General features: G+C 37.5%; 1 non-coding gene across 1 annotated transcript; it reads left to right on the top strand.

Annotated features, from left to right (window-relative positions):
- The first annotated feature begins 4989 nt into the window (after nucleotides 1-4989).
- On the top strand, nucleotides 4990-5096 carry LOC112131086 (U6 spliceosomal RNA). Its single transcript, XR_002913234.1, has one exon. It is a non-coding gene; the product is annotated as a U6 spliceosomal RNA (small nuclear RNA).
- Nucleotides 5097-5546: the final 450 nt, after the last annotated feature.

Raw genomic sequence — 5546 nt, 5'->3', positions numbered from 1 at the left:
AAGAAGAATCAATATTGTTAAAATGGCCATACTGCCCAAAGCAATTTACAGATTCAATGTTATTCTCGTCAAACTACTGATGACATTCTTCATAGAATTAGAAAAAATGATTTTAAAATTCATGTGGAACCAAAGAAGAATCCAAATAGCCAAGGCAATCTTATGCAAAAAGAAGAAAGTTGGATACATTACATTATCTGACTTTAAACTATAATACAAGGCTACAGTAACAAAAACAGCATGGTCCTGGCACAAAAACGGACACACAAACCACTGGAACAGAATAGAGAACATAGATATAATGCCGCACACCTGTAACCCTCTGATATTCAACAAACCTGATGAAAACAAGCAATAGGGAAAGAACTTTTTATGCAATAAATGGTGCTGAGATAACTGGCTAGCCATATGCAGAAATTTGAAACTGGATGCCCTTTTTACACAATATACAAAAATTAACTCAAAATGGATTGGAGTCTTAAATGTAAAACCTAAAACTATAAAAACCCTGGACAATAACCCACGAAATACCATTCTGGGCATAGGACCTCGGAAAAACTTCATGTCAAAGATGCCAAAAGCAATTACAACAAAACCAAAAGTTGACCCATGGCATCTAATTAAAATAAAGGGCTTCTGCATAGCAAAACAAACTATCAACTGAGTAAACAGACAACTTACAGAATGGGAGAAAATATTTGCAAACTGTGAATGTGACAAAGGTCTATTATCCATAATCTATAAAAAATTTAAACAAATTTACAAACAAAAGACAACCCCATTAACAAGTGGGCAAAGGAAATGGACACTTTTCAAAAGAAGACATACATGCAGCCAACAAGCATATAAAAAATGACCAACATCACCGATTATTAGAGAAATGCAAATCAAAACTACAATGAGATAATATTTCATAAGGGTCAGAATGGCTATTACTAAAAACTCAAAAAATAACATGCTGACAAGGTTGTTGAGAAAAGGAACACTTATGCACTGCTTGTGGGGATGTAAATTGGTTCAGCCATCATGCAAAGCAGTTTGGCAATTTCTCAAAAACCTTAAAAGAGAATTACCATTTGACCTAGTCATCTCATTATTGGGTATATAACCAAATGAATATAAATCATTCTACTATAAAGACACATTCACTTGTATGTTTATCACAGTAAAATTCACAACAATAAATAATAGTGGTCATAGAATAATAAATGGCATTAGTATAGATACCAAGGGACAAAAGATGCTCATTAGATCATACCTATTAATCTGTTGATATCTACAACATTTTGTCTTAATATTTTAAAAACATACCAAAAATCATGAAGTACAGTTGGAGGAATTATTTTTTCTGTCTAAAAGCAAAGAAACATCATAGAAGACTAACTCTTCAGAAAAGATTTACTGTTTTTTTTTCTAAGTTGGGGGAAATAGAAGTAATACAAAGGCAGATTTCAGCTCAACCTAAGAAAAAATGTTTGAATGGATAGACCTTTTATGTAATCATGGTATAGTCCATCTCAGTAAATAGTGAAGTCCCTCTTTTTGTGGGATGTTTCAAGCAGAGACTCAAACCCAGCTTTCCCGTCAGTGATACTGTGATATTCAAATATTTAATTTTATCATACTTTTATGATCTCCTTTCCCTATCATACTTCACAATAACATAATTAACTTTTTAATGCTTATTATCTGCCATGCACCTAAGAGCTTTTCATGTCTTCATTTATCAAATATTTGTGGAATGACTATAATGTGCCAGAAACAAGTTTAGACGAAAAAGGTATAGCAATGAAAAGAAGAAATAAAGTTTCTCTTGTAAAGCTTATGTTATACTGGGAAAGAGAGGTGATAAGTAATATGTATCAGGGAGTAATAAGTGCTATGATTAAAAATGTGGCAAATTGAGGGAATAGAGAATGATGAGGAGGCATGTTATTTTAGACTGGCGAAGGGAGGTTTCTCTAATTAAGCGACATTTGAACAAAGTCTACAATAAAGTGAGGGAAAGAGCCATGTGATTTTTTTTTTTTTTTTTTTTTTTTTTAGAGAGAGTCTCGCTCTGTCACCCAGATTGGAGTGCAGTGGCGCGATCTCGGCTCACCACAACCTCCGCCTTGAGGGTTCAAGCCGTTCTCCTGCCTCAGCCTCCCGAATAGCTGCGATTACAGGTTCGTGCCACCATGCCCGGCTAATTTTTGTAATTTGAGTAGAGACGGGGTTTCACCGTGTTGGCCAGACTGTCTTGAACTCCTGACCTCGTGATCCACCCGCCTAGGTCTCCCAAAGTGCTGGGATTATAGGCATGAGCCACCACGCCTGGCTGCCATGTGGATTTTTAAAGAAAATTTTTGGAGGAGGAATGCATTAGGTAGAAGTAACAAAGGACCCAAAGGTCCCGAGACCAGAGCTTGCTTGGTGTGTTCAAGGCACAGAAAGGCGTCTTTGATTTCTGCCCAATCTACTCTCTCATCTTGCACACTTTCTCCCATTCTTATAATACTTCAGCCATATTTACTTTTATTCAATGTGCTAGCACATCTTCTTTCTTGGTTTTTTCATATGCTATATTCTTTGCCTGGGAAGCATTTCTTATATCTCCTTCTGTCTAGCGATCACTTACTCAGCCTTTAGGCTTTTGGTTACAGTTTTCTGTGGGAGGTTGCCTGGGTTAAACACCTTTCCTCTTATACCCTATAGAAAGAGTTGTCATATAAATTAATATCCAAACTAGAACATTTTTGAGGCTGAAAAAGGGTGATATCAGTGATTATGTTGGGCCAACAACTGTAAACTATACCTATAGACTTTATATAGTATTTGTATATATATTTTGTCCTATACATACATAACACAGTAAGAGATTAAGAACAAATAACCAATCAAAAACTAATAATAAAATAGAACTATAACAATACATTGTAACAAAAGCTATGTGAATGTGGACTCATTCTCTCTCTTTCTCTATCTTGTGTGTGTGTGTGTGTGTGTGTGTGTGTGTGTCACTGTCTCTATGTCTCTCTACATCTTATTGTATTGTACTCACCCAGTTTCTTTTTTTCTTTTCTTTTTTTTTTTTCTGTTTTTGAGTTGGGTCTCGCTCTGTCACCCAGGCTGGAGTGCAGTGGCACCATCTCGACTCATGGCAACCTCCACCTCCTGGGTTCAAGCTATTCTTCTGCCTCAGTAACTGGGACTACAGTTGTGTGCCACCATGCTAGACTAATTTTTTTGTATTTTTTTAAATAAAGACAAGGTTTCACCCTGATGGCCAGGGGTACTCACACATTTTCTGAATGCAGCTGACCATGGGTAACTGAAACCTAGGAAAGTGAAACCACAGATAAAGGGGTACCACTGTATATGGTGGTTGAGTATTGGAGGCATGTGGTGAAGAATGTGGAGTTGAACTAGAAGAAAGGAGAAGAAGGTCAATGTTGCTAGGGCATTATTCTCTTTGCAAGGTTAAGCTAACAACTATGTCATTGCAAACCTCAGTTTGAGAAAACTATTTGAAAAGAAAGCCACAAGAACAAAGCTGGAGGCATCACGCTACCTGACTTCAAACTATACTACAAGGCTACAGTAACCAAAACAGCATGGTACTGGTACCAAAACAGCGATATAGACCAATGGAACAGAACAGAGCCCTCAGAAATAATGCCGCATATCTACAACTATCTGATCTTTGACAAACCTGACAAAAACAAGAAATGGGGAAACGATTCCCTATTTAATAAATGGTGCTGGGAAAACCGGCTAGCCATATGTAGAAAGCCGAAACTGGATCCCTTCCTTACGCCTTATACAAAAATTAATTCAAGATGGATTAAAGACTTAAATGTTAGACCTAAAACCATAAAAACCCTAGAAGAAAACCTAGGCAATACCATTCAGGATATAGGCATGGGCAAGGACTTCATGTCTAAAACACAAAAAGCAATGGCAACAAAAGCCAAAATTGACAAATAGGATCTAATTAAACTCAAGAGCTTCTGCACAGCAAAAGAAACTACCATCAGAGTGAACAGGCAACCTACAGAATGGGAGAAAAATTTTGCAATCTACTCATCTGACAAAGGGCTAATATCCAGAATCTACAATGAACTCCAACAAATTTACAAGAAAAAAACAAACAACCCCATCAAAAAGTGGGCAAAGGATATGAACAGACACTTCTCAAAAGAAGACATTTATGCAGCCAAAAGACACATGAAAAAATGCTCATCATCACTGGCCATCAGAGAAATGCAAATCAAAACCACAATGAGATACCATCTCACACCAGTTAGAATGGCGATCATTAAAAAGTCAGGAAACAACAGGTGCTGGAGAGGATGTGGAGAAACAGGAACACTTTTACACTGTTGGTGGGACTGTAAACTAGTTCAACCATTGTGGAAGTCAGTGTGGTGATTCCTCAGGGATCTAGAACTAGAAATACCATTTGACCTAGCCATTCCATTACTGGGTATATACCCAAAGGATTATAAGTCATGCTTCTATAAAGACACATGCACACGTATGTTTATTGCGGCACTATTCACAATAGCAAAGACTGGGAACCAACCCAAATGTCCAACAATGATAGACTGGATTAAGAAAATGTGGCACATATACACCATGGAGTACTATGCAGCCATAAAAAATGATGAGTTCATGTCCTTTGTAGGGACATGGATGAAGCTGGAAACCATCATTCTCAGCGAACTATCGCAAGGACAAAAAACCAAACACTGCATATTCTCACTCATAGGTGGGAATTGAACAATGAGAATACATGGACACAGGAAGGGGAACATCATACACCTGGGCCTGTTGTGGGGTGGGGGGAGGGGAGAGGGATAGCATTTGGAGATATACCTAATGTTAAATGAGAAGTTACCGGGTGCAGCACACCAACATGGCACATGTATACATATGTAACTAACCTGCATGTTGTGCATATGTACCCTAAAACTTAAAGTATAATAAAAAAAAAAGAAAATGTTTGTGTTGGCCTGGGCAGCACGTATACTAAAATTGGAACGATACAGAGAAGATTAGCATGGCCCCTGAGCAAGGATGACATGCAAATTTGTGACATGTTCCATATTTTTCAGGAAACAACAGATGCTGGAGAGAATGTGGAGAACTTAGGCATGCTTTGACACTGTTGGTGGGAGTGTAAATTAGTTCAAACACTGTGGAAGACAGTGTGGTGATTCCTCAAGGATCTAGAACTAGAAATATCATTTGACCCAGCAATCCCATTACTGGGTATATACCCAAAGGATTATAAATCATTCTACTATAAAGACACACGCACACATATGTTTACTGTGGCACTGTTCATAATAGCAAAGACTTGGAACCAACCCAAAAGCTCTTCAGTGATAGACTAGATGAAGAAAATATGGCACATATACACCATTCAATACTATGCAGCCATAAAAAATGATGAGTTCAGGTCCTTTTCAGGGACATGGATGAAGATGGAAATCATCATTCTCAGCAAACTAACACAGGAACAGAAAACCAAATATCACATGTTTTCAGTCATAAGTGGG

Source organism: Pongo abelii, chromosome X (genome assembly GCF_028885655.2).
Source record: "Pongo abelii isolate AG06213 chromosome X, NHGRI_mPonAbe1-v2.0_pri, whole genome shotgun sequence".
In the NCBI taxonomy this organism is placed as follows: domain Eukaryota; kingdom Metazoa; phylum Chordata; class Mammalia; order Primates; family Hominidae; genus Pongo; species Pongo abelii.
This window is presented reverse-complemented; position numbering and strand designations above follow the sequence as displayed.